The sequence below is a fragment of the Adelges cooleyi genome, unplaced genomic scaffold (assembly GCF_023614345.1).
Source record: "Adelges cooleyi isolate 19-005CV unplaced genomic scaffold, UGA_ACOO_1.1 ACOO_flye_CR_arks_rails_tigmint_CR_PRNA_30, whole genome shotgun sequence".
Classification (NCBI taxonomy): Eukaryota; Metazoa; Arthropoda; class Insecta; order Hemiptera; family Adelgidae; genus Adelges; species Adelges cooleyi.
In genome coordinates this window covers 17,139,345-17,151,961 of record NW_026095971.1, presented here as the reverse complement: position 1 = coordinate 17,151,961, position 12,617 = coordinate 17,139,345, and positions in this window count along the sequence as shown.

Here is a 12,617-nt window from a genome sequence, read left to right as displayed (position 1 = left end):
TTCCTCTCCCCCTCCAAAAAATGGAGAAAATCTTAGAAGTCGTTAAAGATTGTGTAAAATTAGACCAAAAATAGATATCAATCGGAATAAGAAAACTACGAATTTAAAAAGTTTTAAAGACATAATGTGCATTTGATGAATTTCTGCATGTTACCTACCCGTATAAGAAATTAAGTTATAATACTTCCCTACTATTTAGTAAATTTCTAGGGGGAAGGGGGAAAAAAGATACCTATATCTTTTGAATATATTTTGGTACAATTTATTACAAAAAAAATGGTGCCTATTGGTTCATCACTCAAATGAAAATTGTTTCCAGAAGGAAAAAACTTCACTACACTACTAACCTAACCTAACCTACCCCTCAAAATCTGGAGAACTTAAAAAAATAGCAGAATTGCCAAGTTTCAGCACATTGGCTATAGAGTCAAGTTATAGAACTTGGCAAAAACTAGTAAATTTGATATGCAAGGTTTATGGACATAAGCGTTAAGCTCTAATTTTACTGAACCAACTCCGCCACAAAGGGGAAGTTTTTCGTTTTTTTAATATTTTTTTAAGCCACGTATTTAGTGCCAACATTGCTAAAATAATGCTTTATTAGATACATACGCAATTTTATTAAATGTATGTCAATAACATAGACAAATGTCGTGTCAGTAAGGAAAAATAAAAGGAAATTGGATGATTTATTTACAGTACTTTGACCGGATAAGAATTAATTCTGCTCAGTTGTACAGTCCGATTGTTATGTTGCATAGTTTTTTATACATCTGTTTTGGTCAAAGTTTGGAAACCATCAAAGCAAAATATTTATCTACCTCGATGTTGGCTGTTAGCAAATAAACATTATTCCCATCGAACAGAAATGACGGCGGACATTTCAAGTGTATTGACCTTATTCCTCGAAGTCTGATCTAAACATTCGAGTGTTTACATTAACAATATATTTCACGTTTATCAAAATACATAGTAATAATTTACATACTTCAAACATAAATAACAATTCTGAGAGCTTACCAAAGCTCCAATTGGGATGGCATGTTTTTATTCAGTTTTGAAAATGCTTCGCTTGTGAGCACGGCCAGTTATAAGTGCCGGATCAAACCCTTCTGAGTTGTAACGAATGTACCATAGAGTAGAATCCGGATATCTGTAAAATCGGAACTTGAATGTCATCCTTAATTTTTACACATAACGTTACTTCACAATTTGGATAACTTTTTATAAAATGGACGCCTAAATTTATTATTATACGGTGCTTGTTCCTCAGTCTTTAGATAATACACAAAATTAATCAAAAATATTTAAAATTTGGGTGATTTTATATTATTGTCTATAACTTCCGGGACTTTACGTGAGGTTTTAATTAATAATTCGTTTTTTAATTTACCTACCTATGTGATAAGCTACTGTAAGATAAAATTGTATTTACAGAAATGTGTATTTAATTAAAAAGTGAAAAATGTATATTTTTTTCAGCTATACAATGTCTCATCCAGTTTTATACAAATGCCTTTTTTTATTTTGAATTGTACCAAGGGAGCTGTTAAGTACTGTACTTACAATACGTTTGGGTATTTCAGTACCGTAAAAAATAACAAGCTCGATAAGATGCGATTTCCTAAGGCAGATCGCAAAATCAAATTGTTTTTTTTTTTATGTAAGGACTTCTTTTTATTTTTTAGAAAATGTTTTGCCGTTTCCGTCTTGACGTATTTAGCTTTGATGCAAAGCCAAGAACATTTTTTTTTGCCTGTGTAAACATGATGTTTTTATTTGCTGGATGGATTTATTCAAGTAGCACTGATTAAAAATGTTTTCTGGATTTTTAGTCGTAAAAGAAAGTGGTAATCAAATACATAAGTTTAAAGTGGGAATCGAAGAAATTAAAGGAAATATTAAACTAAAATAAAAACTACATTAGTTAAAAATAAGTTATTTCTATAAAAATAGATGCCTAGGATAAAATAAAAATTAATCATTAGAATATTTACTATTTGTATAGCCTACGACATAATTATCACTACTTTTTGGCCAACTACATTGTAACAATATTAATACAATTTTAGACGATTTAATGCACATATCTATTTTCAACTTAATTTTTAATCAAAAATGTTTTCAAAATCTGTTGCCAGAAAACGTTTTTTGGAGTATGGTCCATTGGAGTATAGTTTTTTTCGACCAAAAATATTCCCCATATTTCTAGTCTCTGCTGAAAAATATCATTTTTGCATATTTTGGGAAATTAGTTTTTTTAAAAAAAAATAATGTTATCAATGATATAAGTACATTTAATAATGTAATTTAACCGAAATAATTTTTTTAGATAAAATATTAAAAAATACCGTAAAAAGACGTACTCAACAGTTTACAATGGCGTTTCAACTTTTAATAACTAAGTTATCAATAATCAAGTCTTCCTGATAATTTTTAAGTCATAAAACTTAGCCTAGGATTTAAGCGCTAAAGATTTACCTCCTCATGTCGGCGATGGGGCTTAAATAAATTAAGTTTTGTTACTGTGATTTATTAGACTTTATTTTGATGCGTCATTGATGTATTAACCTGATCTTAGGATTCATCATTTTGTTTTTATCCAAGTTAAATAATAATATTAAATAAACAAATAAATCCTACTAGACGGTCAAATTCCTATTTCATACCCATGGTATGCGAAACATAACACACTTCAAAAAATATATATTTTTTTAATAGGTGGTATCTGATTATACATTATAATTTATACATCTGATTGTACGTCTGATAGGCACACAGCACATATGTAAATAAATGCTATAACTACTCAAATATAATATATTCAAGACTAGTTATTTGCATTTTTATTGTTATAGTGAGTGAGTTATATAATGTATAAATTATAGGTACTTATTTATTACTTGCGAATAGGTCGATCTCTAACTTATTACTGTAGAGGCTTCTAACATGCTAATTTTATTTATCTTGTAAACAAATTAGGAATGCATAATAACAAAACTCATAAATACAGGTTAATATGATTAATAACGGAAAATTCCAATAATATAGTCCACCATTAAAAAATACTTTTTGTCCAACTTTTAATCATGTAGGTAAGTATACATTTATCACATAAACAAGCTGTATATCAATTATACGATTTTTAGAAGTTAAATTTTTTTCTAGATTTTAACTAAAATTATGTCATAAAAAAAACACGGGGTGATTTATTATGTGTTATAGTAATTTACAGAACCTAATGAATCACTCTGCGTATATTTTAATAATCCCGGCTAATTAACCATGTCTCAGAGATTATAATTAAAAATCTGTATATTTTTTGTGACATGTGAGACATGGTCGCATAAGCCCGTGGTGTGCCTACGGAGTAACGCTGATGTAGAACCATTAATCTTTTTTAATGATTATGAAGGTGCGCAATATTTTGTGTTAACAAGAAAATTAAACGAACTTGGTTGACATGAAATGTTAGACGAGGAAAGATGGGTCGAGCAGAAAGTAGGTATTACATAATACATTTTATAATTATTACAATTATTATTTTCATAGCCAATTTCGGTTAAGTAAACCGATACAATTATTATTGAACCGACCAAATGTGTGACGACCTTACATTAAAGTATGTGACTGAAAAAAGGGGGTATATGCTAAGAATACATCTAAATTGAAAATAAGTCCGTAGACACAAAGTGGAAATGAATTAAAACTATCGTCTATCTGCAATTATTAAAAGAACAGAATGTAGTGTAGTACAAGAAGGCTTGTTTAATGTATATTCTTTTGTAAGAATGACATTTTAGGACAACATATCTTGTATGCTCTATTTAATATGTTAAAAATGTTTGTTTTATGTGCTTAAATACGCCCATACCAATTATTAATTACATTTTAGGATGATTTCAAGAATATTACTGACCTTAATTAATTCATACTGTGAAAATATGTTATGCCGTGATATAAGATAGCGTGCTTGTCACTCAAGTAAATTTTTAATTATAATTTAGATGATGAATTTAAATATCGATTAACTCTCACAGCAAATACGTCACCCTAAATATATTTTTTTCAAAACTTTTTTTTTATTACGAGCATTATATATTTTAATTTATTTGATTAATGTCATTCTATAACGGCCGAGCGAGGGATTGGAAGTGGAAGGGGGTGCTTGGTAGTGAGTTTGTTGTATATTGCGTTGTATTTCATTTAAAAAGGTTACTTAATTGCACAGTTAGCGAGCGACATTAATCCGGCAGTCCCCAAGAATTTGATAATGTTGGTTTTGTTCAGGCCATTGTACTTTTGATATAATGCGAATTTGCTATTCCAGAGTATCTACAAATTAAAATATTTTATTTTTAGCCACCTCATTACTTGGGATTGTATGTGTGTTGTATTTTAACGTCTTTAAATTTCAACCAGTCTCTACTGTTGGGAAAATATGTCAAGTAGGTACAACCTTTGGAGAAAAGAAATATGCAAAGCATTTATTTTACAATGGTTGAAAGCACTCGGTTGTATTTTGTTGTGATACATATTTCTTTTTAGTGATTACAATACATCCGTCCCTGGGTTCTGGAAAATTGATTGAAGTTTTTTAACTAAAATTATTCAACAAAATTCATTTTTTTGTGCCTTTTCATTTATACTTTTTACAAATGTTACAGAAGTTGAAAATGTAGGTATTTAATTTATTTTATGCTTATTATTTATATAAAACATTTGTTTAGTTTTTTTTTTCAATAGTACTTGCTACCTTAATAATACTTGATACATTGTTACACTACGGGAAATGCATTTTAATTAAATATGTTGTTGTACACAAAAATATTAAAACCTTTCACATCGTCTCACTATACAGTGCAAGTTTAACTACGAGTTTTTGAAGTGTACATTTAACAGCACAGTGACTTCCACGATAAAACTTTAGAAATTATTAATCACAGATAGTATTTAAGTTGTCGAGTTCAGTAGACTTAAAAAAAATAACTTACTATTTGTAACATCTTATTGTATTTACAATACTATACGTACCCTATAAATTCTCGGATAAGTACGTTAACTGTTAAGATGTTTTTGGTTATACATTATTAATATTTAACATATTGTTTATAATCGCCGAGTTGTCATATTTTTATGGCTTTAAAAGATATTTACAAAAAGTCGGATACGCTTTTTTATTTGACCAATTATTTCTCATTACTCCACTTAATTTTGAAATACGGTTTGATATGTTTCCCGTTTATTTGTTATTGATTTTCAAAATATTTTTGTATAGAATTGTTTGTACAAAACTTAAATTATAATAGGACAATTTAACAAAGCTGCTGGCGTTTTATCTGATCGCTGGCACACAACCCGAGTTTGAATCTGTAATATATTTTTTTTTTTTTTTATATAGCCTTTATTATAAATTTAACAGCTCAACAATTACACAGATTAGAGATAGTATATACAAACTAAAATAATAATAGAGAGAGAAAAAAAAAAAAAAATAAAATCTGTAATATTGTTACTAACATTACTATATATTGTATTGTTTATTCAAGATGTGTAATGATAGGATTTAAGACTTTTATGGAATGGGGTTTGAAAGGCAAAAATGCATATATTAGATTATAGATAAATCTGTTTGCGTTCTCCTGTATTAAATTTTGTTGAACTATAAGTGAGTTTTGATGATTGAAGAGACCAGTGATAAATCTATTGTGCTTGCGCCGAATGAATAATGATATTAGTATTCGAACAGCAATGCTCATTACTCACATAATATATGCATCAGAAAATATAATGGCTGAAAACCTCCTTACAACCGTACAATTAAAATATATCCATTTCACAGGCCCTTTCACATTAAAATAGTGTGAACTGTTTATGATAATAATTTTAACGACATTACGTCTATAAAGCACCGTATGAAACCGTACATAATCTTTTATTATATGTTTTTTTTAATAATAAAGGTTTTATTTTATTTTTAAAAATCAACTCCTTTCTCAATTCATTGATATCTTGAATATCTGTATCTATATTATAATATGTATTACATAGAAAGCAAAAAATAATTTATAGCGTGCATGTATTTTATAATATTATAGTAATTAAAAAAATTTTAAAAAGTGTATAAAGAAAACAAATGTTCAATAAAATTGCTGAAAATGCTTTTGCAGTTATCAAAATAAGAAAAATATAATATAGGGAACTTTTTTCAGTCGGCAATACAGTTTTTAATAATACTATTAAACTATCTCTTTTATATTCTAATATTCTATCCCCTTCTGATTTTTATGTTCCTATATTTTCCTGTTTCTCCCCTTCGTTATATTCAATTCTTCTTTATTTATTATTATTTTATTTTTATTATCACTTTTTTTAACTATATAATATCATAATTGTATTTTATATTCTATATTTTGTTAATGTATTCTGATTTATGATAATAGTTACACAGATTATATTTTTATATAATCTGTGCTATTTATTTTATGCCTACCCAGGAACTTTCTTTATTTTGAACTAAATAGACAAGTTAGAAAATGCTTAGTAATAACCGTAACAAATAGTAACATTATTAGAGTCAACGCATGGTTTTTAAGGGTTGCAACTTCTCAAACCTCATGAGTGTGTTTTAACTAAAAATTTCTATTGTAAGTTTTTCGGTGTTATTTAAGTGAAATAATAATTTATGTGTATAGAAATTATACTAAAGTTTTCATTTAGTAAAAAAAATTAAAATTATACCTTGAAATGATATCATTAAAAGTACAATCACAAAGAGAAATGAACATACATTTTAAAACTTCTTGGTGATGTGTAGGTAGTTATTTTAAGTAAGTGTTAAGTAAGCATAGGTTTTATGTATATAATAAGGTTATTTAATTTAATAAAATTTTGCATAAATATTAAGGCTTTTGCATTATTTTATAGGAATCTGGTTGGACTTAATAGTTAACTATTAACTATTCTTTATTTTCTACTTTAACCATTAACCATGTCCATTATAAATTATTTTACCTGTAATCAAGTTTTAATCAAACTAAGGTTTCAGAGGAGATAGAGCTCCAATATATGTTTAATGTTTGATCAAAAACGGTTTATTACAGAGTGAGCTTAATAATGTTTATAAGTTTGCTGGGAAGTATAAAATATGTTAGTAAAATAAGTATAGTATATGTTCGTTGTTTATACCATATAAGTTTTCAAACATATTTATACTAATGGTATTAGGTAAGTGTCAATATTTATCAAACAAGAAATGCTTTTAGTTGTAATAGGATCAACGGAATATTTGCAAGGATTGTTTTGGAGAAGCGAAGTCGGAGGGTCTATATTGACTAATATTACATTCAGTGTACAGCTTTTAAATAATTAGTAGGGTTTTTCTGCTTACACAAATGCGAGGGCTGTTAATAGTTAATATTTCTACTTAAAAATAAAGCGTTTTAACTAAAAATATGTTTTTCCAACTACATATTACCATAAATTAAGGTTTTTTTGGATATACTAACGTAATGGTTGCAATTATATTGTTCATCCTTAAGTAGAATATATACTTGAGTATTCTATTTAGGGTATGATAAGTCGGTTTAAACTATGATCGTGAAATATATAAATGTATATATTCAAAATCAGCAGGCTCCGGCCTCCGTAACTATCCAGTAAGATTTTAGCCAACATTAGTGTAGACTGTAGAAATATAATCGTGTTACAAATTGCCTTGAAGGGTCGAGATGAAATGTTTTCAGAACTTTGCGGTTACTTAGCCAGGTTAACGTTACACGATTCGCGTATTTAAAACTTTTTAACCGTAGGACTAATACTTATAGTTTTACCATACGTTTCTCGACATGAATTTATTACTCGGCAACATTATTGGATTTTATGTTTCGTGTCGGCCATCGCATTGATCTATATTCAAAATACTGAAATATAACGCGAGAATTCAAATAAGCCACCTCAAAATAAATATAAAAATTACCCGCTAAAATAAACCATGGCATGAAGCAGCAAACTGGAAGAAATGAAAAATGTATTAGGTAAACAATTATAATCACCAGAAACACACAACTCGTCGACAAGCCAGAGTATAATAAATTAAATTAAAAAAATCATCCTTAAAGTTTTATGCAGTAATTGCTGCGTCGCGTCGACCGTGCTTAGATAGCTGCTGTTTTAAACCTAACCAAACCAATCTATACAAAATTTAAAACAAATCATTATAAAAAAACAAAAGACCAATTTCGGTTCATAATAAAATATCGACAAACTACAAAAGAGAAAAATATTACATGTAATTTTGGACTTCAACGAGAAAAAGTAGTCTACCGAGTATGGGCGATTAACGACACGACACTATTTGGACGATGACATTTACATTGCAATACAGCCTGACAGCGTCGTCAAAATGATCACTCCTTAACAATATGTTGCCATAAAAAAATATCAGTATTAGCGTTATAAATTTATACTGCGTGACAGTCGTTATTATAATTATTACTGGGAATAAACGACAAAAATAATACGTCTTATTATTCAAATAAAAGTGACGAAAGACGTTTATGCAGTTTAATGAAAGGGAAAAGCGATATAAACGGTATAATTTTTTTCAAGAACTCTAAACAACAAACAACAGATGTAAGATACCTAGTACACCTATTGGGAAATTTAAGAAAACGAATCCATAAAATGCTGTTCTATTTGTTTAAATGTTAAAAATCTGACACAACTTATTGTGAATATACCTTAGTAAATAATGTAGGTGGTTTTGATTTTCATACTTTTGGAATATCTATTACTTTTACATTTTTTTTCAAGCATCGGCATCAATAGCCATTAGATTGTTGGTTGGTTAAGGTTTTGGTTGATTGGGTAATGAGAGTAAGTACTGGGTAAGTATGGAGGACACGTCTGGACAGTAACTAAAATTCCCGGGTTGTGGTCACCCATCCGAGATCAAGCAGCCATGGACACAGCTTAACCTCAGATGTCGATGACAACTGAGGTGACCACTATGCCACGCCATGCCTTTATAATCATTTGAGTTCTAAAAATATAATTGCACATTTTCTTCGTACTCCTTACTCTTCCACCATGCTACTAAACGGTTAACGGGATAATTTACCGACAACCACTTAGGCCTAAAAGACCCGAAGTACTTTTATAGTCCCCTCTTACCACCTCTCCTTCATAACATAAAATCTCTTTTTTGCATTGCTGGTAAAAAAAAAGCGGAGCACGAATCATTTAATGCGAATAACATTAATTAAATTGATTATTATGAAATATTCATGAGCATAATTAAATATTTGTGAGTTTAACGAGTACTCCCCGTTAAACATTAAATTAACTGCCAGCAGTCCAAGGTAACTCGACCAACGTCTTTCGGTGTCCTTAAAATATTGAATAGATATCTCTTGACGTGTAATTGGACGACAATGTTATTTAAATAAATTATACGATTACAATAGTTATGATATAATTTTGACGAAGTTATTAGTAATCATTATTTTTTTTCTTCTCCCATTGAGTTTGCCTTCTTTTCTTTTATCTTTAAAAAATAACTAAAACCAAAAAAGCTAACGTAACGTTACCATCAATGTAAACTAATATGAAATGGGACGATTAGTTTTTAAACGGATGATTTTGACCGTGATCAATCACTTTATATTACGGTCGACAAGGTTTTGGTAACACTCAATTGCTATCCAAGGTACGGGTTTAAAAGTCAAAAAAATAATAAAACCAAAAAAAAAAAACAGACGGAATACGTTAAAAAGTTGTGTAACTTTTTTTTAACATACATTTTCTTGTAATTTTGAAGGTTTTTTTTAAAACTTTCAGAGCATTTATTCTTATTCTTTCATTTTAAGTTACATGAGTTTATGTTTAACGTTTAAAAAAATCTATGAACTTAATGGTTTGTATTTTTTTTTGTCTGAAATTGTTTTAAAAAATTCCATTGCTAATATTCTGTGTATTTTGTGTTAAGCTATAATAGCACATAAGAAATTGTTTAACAAACGGTTTTTTTAATCTAATTATATTGTCCTTAAGAGTACATTTTTAGAAAATATAGATTGAAAATTTAGTTAAAGAAATATTATGTATTTTAATTTTGAAACATTCGAACAACTCTTCAGTCACTGATAGTTTTTGTTGAGTTAAGACAATGACAGGAGATTTGTAAAATATTTATTAAACGAATTGAGAATTAATTAAACATTCTAAAGGTAATTCCCATTATAAAGTTCAGATGTTTAGAATTGTATTTACAGTATTTCAGATGTTTTATAGAGGAGGCAAAAATATCTTTTTCTCTTGGTAAATATGTGAGACCTAAGTGTTAGTGAAGTAAAAACACAATTAATGAAATTTATTTTACACGTGTAGTGAATATTATATTTTGATAAAATGTATTTCACATTCATTTGAGTTTACATTTGAAGAATGTGGAAACGGCACCTCCTACTTAGTTATGTTAAACAATGATAGTATAAAAAACAATTATTTTAGTTTGCCTCTTGAAGAATTTCCATTGAAGTTACTCATTATGCCACTCTATTAGATGTTAGAACTTAAGCATTGCGGTTAGAATAATTGATAAAAAATGTAATTTTGAAGTAAATTCGTTTACTATAGTCTCGACTTTCTAGTCAGAAGACTTTGTTTTGGCTTATTATTGTAATATGATTACGCTGCTAAATGTACATTTATTATTTCACCATTTAAACGTGTTATTTTTTTACCAAGTTTTATCGAATTGAAGTCATTCCAAAATAATACTTTCAATTCTTTGCGCTTGATCATTGTTTATAGGAATGCGTTTTGTTTTAGTTTCGACACTAAGCTGAGAAAATATTGCTTTTATAAAAATGATTTTTTTTTTGTGTACAATATTCTGGAACGCCTTCTTGGAACCGTTTTCTTAGATCAGCACCTTTATTGATTAAAAACCATAGTCATTGGGAAAGTGCTAAGAAATTGGCAATTGCTTAAAAAATGCAATTAATTTGTAAATTTGTTTTGTTTTTCTCTTAAACAACTATACATTCACCAAAGAATATAACTTTGAATTTGTATAAACTCTCTATCAAATGTAAGTAAAAAAATGGCGATAACACAACATCTAATAGAGCCAACCACTCTTTTAATAGTCATAATAAGTTTGAAAGTTTTTAAATAATAGTTAAAATGCTGTCATGATGATATAAACTAAGATAGTCTATGAATATTATACAGCCAGCAAAATTTGAAACAATCCACAGGTTGGCATTAAATAAAATGATTTTATCACGACTTCCGAGATCAAACTTTGCCGAATGTGCACACATTTATTGACTTTTTAATATGTTTTTTAAAACTTTTTTGTATTTTAACATTTTATTTTTGCAAGTAAAGTGTGATGATTTTTGCTTGAACTTTATCCAGTCCTTGTTTTGCTGACTTCTTACTATTTGTACATTTGCATCCAAGGGTTTGGCCGTGATTTATTAGATTTTCGAAGGTAATTCTACCTCTGTAATACTGTTTCTCTGATGATACTGTGCTAACCTCTTGGGAATGCGGTTTATACGGTATTATTATTATTACTTTTTTTTTTTAGGCATTTTAATGCGTTTTCTGATCTGGAAGTCTCGCGCTAATGGACGGATGCGATTATCGTAAGCCGGCAGCCTGACAGATATAGATCCTTTACCGTGCAACGCGTCTTGAGTCTTTCGCAAAGGTCGCGTTAACGTTGACAAAATATATACCGTTAACCACAGAGTGCATGTTCAAAAACATTACACCGAGTACAATATCTTATTACCCGCGGCGTACCTGTATATTATTATTTTGGAAAACGGGACAAAAAAGAAAAAGAAGAAAACTACAGGTGACTGCGTGAAGCGGAGAGAGTCGACGAAGACACCCGGAGTGCGCGCGATGCCCCTCGACCGGCGCCGGCCGGGGGGGTACTCGGACGGTCGCCGCCGATGGTCGCGCGTTGTCGACAAGCGGTAGTCCGTCACGGTCGGTCGCGCCGACATCAACGCATCAACACGGGGGCCGTCGACGACACACAGTCTACTACAATATATTATCGTGTACATTACGTTGCATTAATTTTTTTTTTAACTTCCACGTTTATAAAATTCTTACTAACTCTACACAAGCATACGTAATATTATATAGTATTTATAACCGGAAACGGAAAAAACGTACATACGGTTAACAAAGCGCATAAGCGCGCGCAGGGACGGCTGGTAATAGTGTATATATATATATATATATATATATATATATATACATACGGTGTCGCGGCGGCCGCAAAATCGTCCTCTCTCTCTCGCCCGCCCGCCAATCATCGTCCTCTTCGTCGTCGTCCTCTTGCCGCACGCCGCACGGACGACCGTCGCACGCCTCTCCACAGGTATCCGCGAATCTTCAGCCCTGCGGCCGCGGTGGCAACGAAGAGGGCGCGCGCGCCATAACGCTCGACAGGCCCGCCGCGGCGCCCCGGGGTCTCTCTCTCTATCTGGCTCTCGTTCACTTACACCCTCTCCGGCGAGTGTAGCTGAGTCGCCGCCGCCGGATCTTTCCCGGACCACCTGTTCGATCGGTCCGACGTTTCCGGA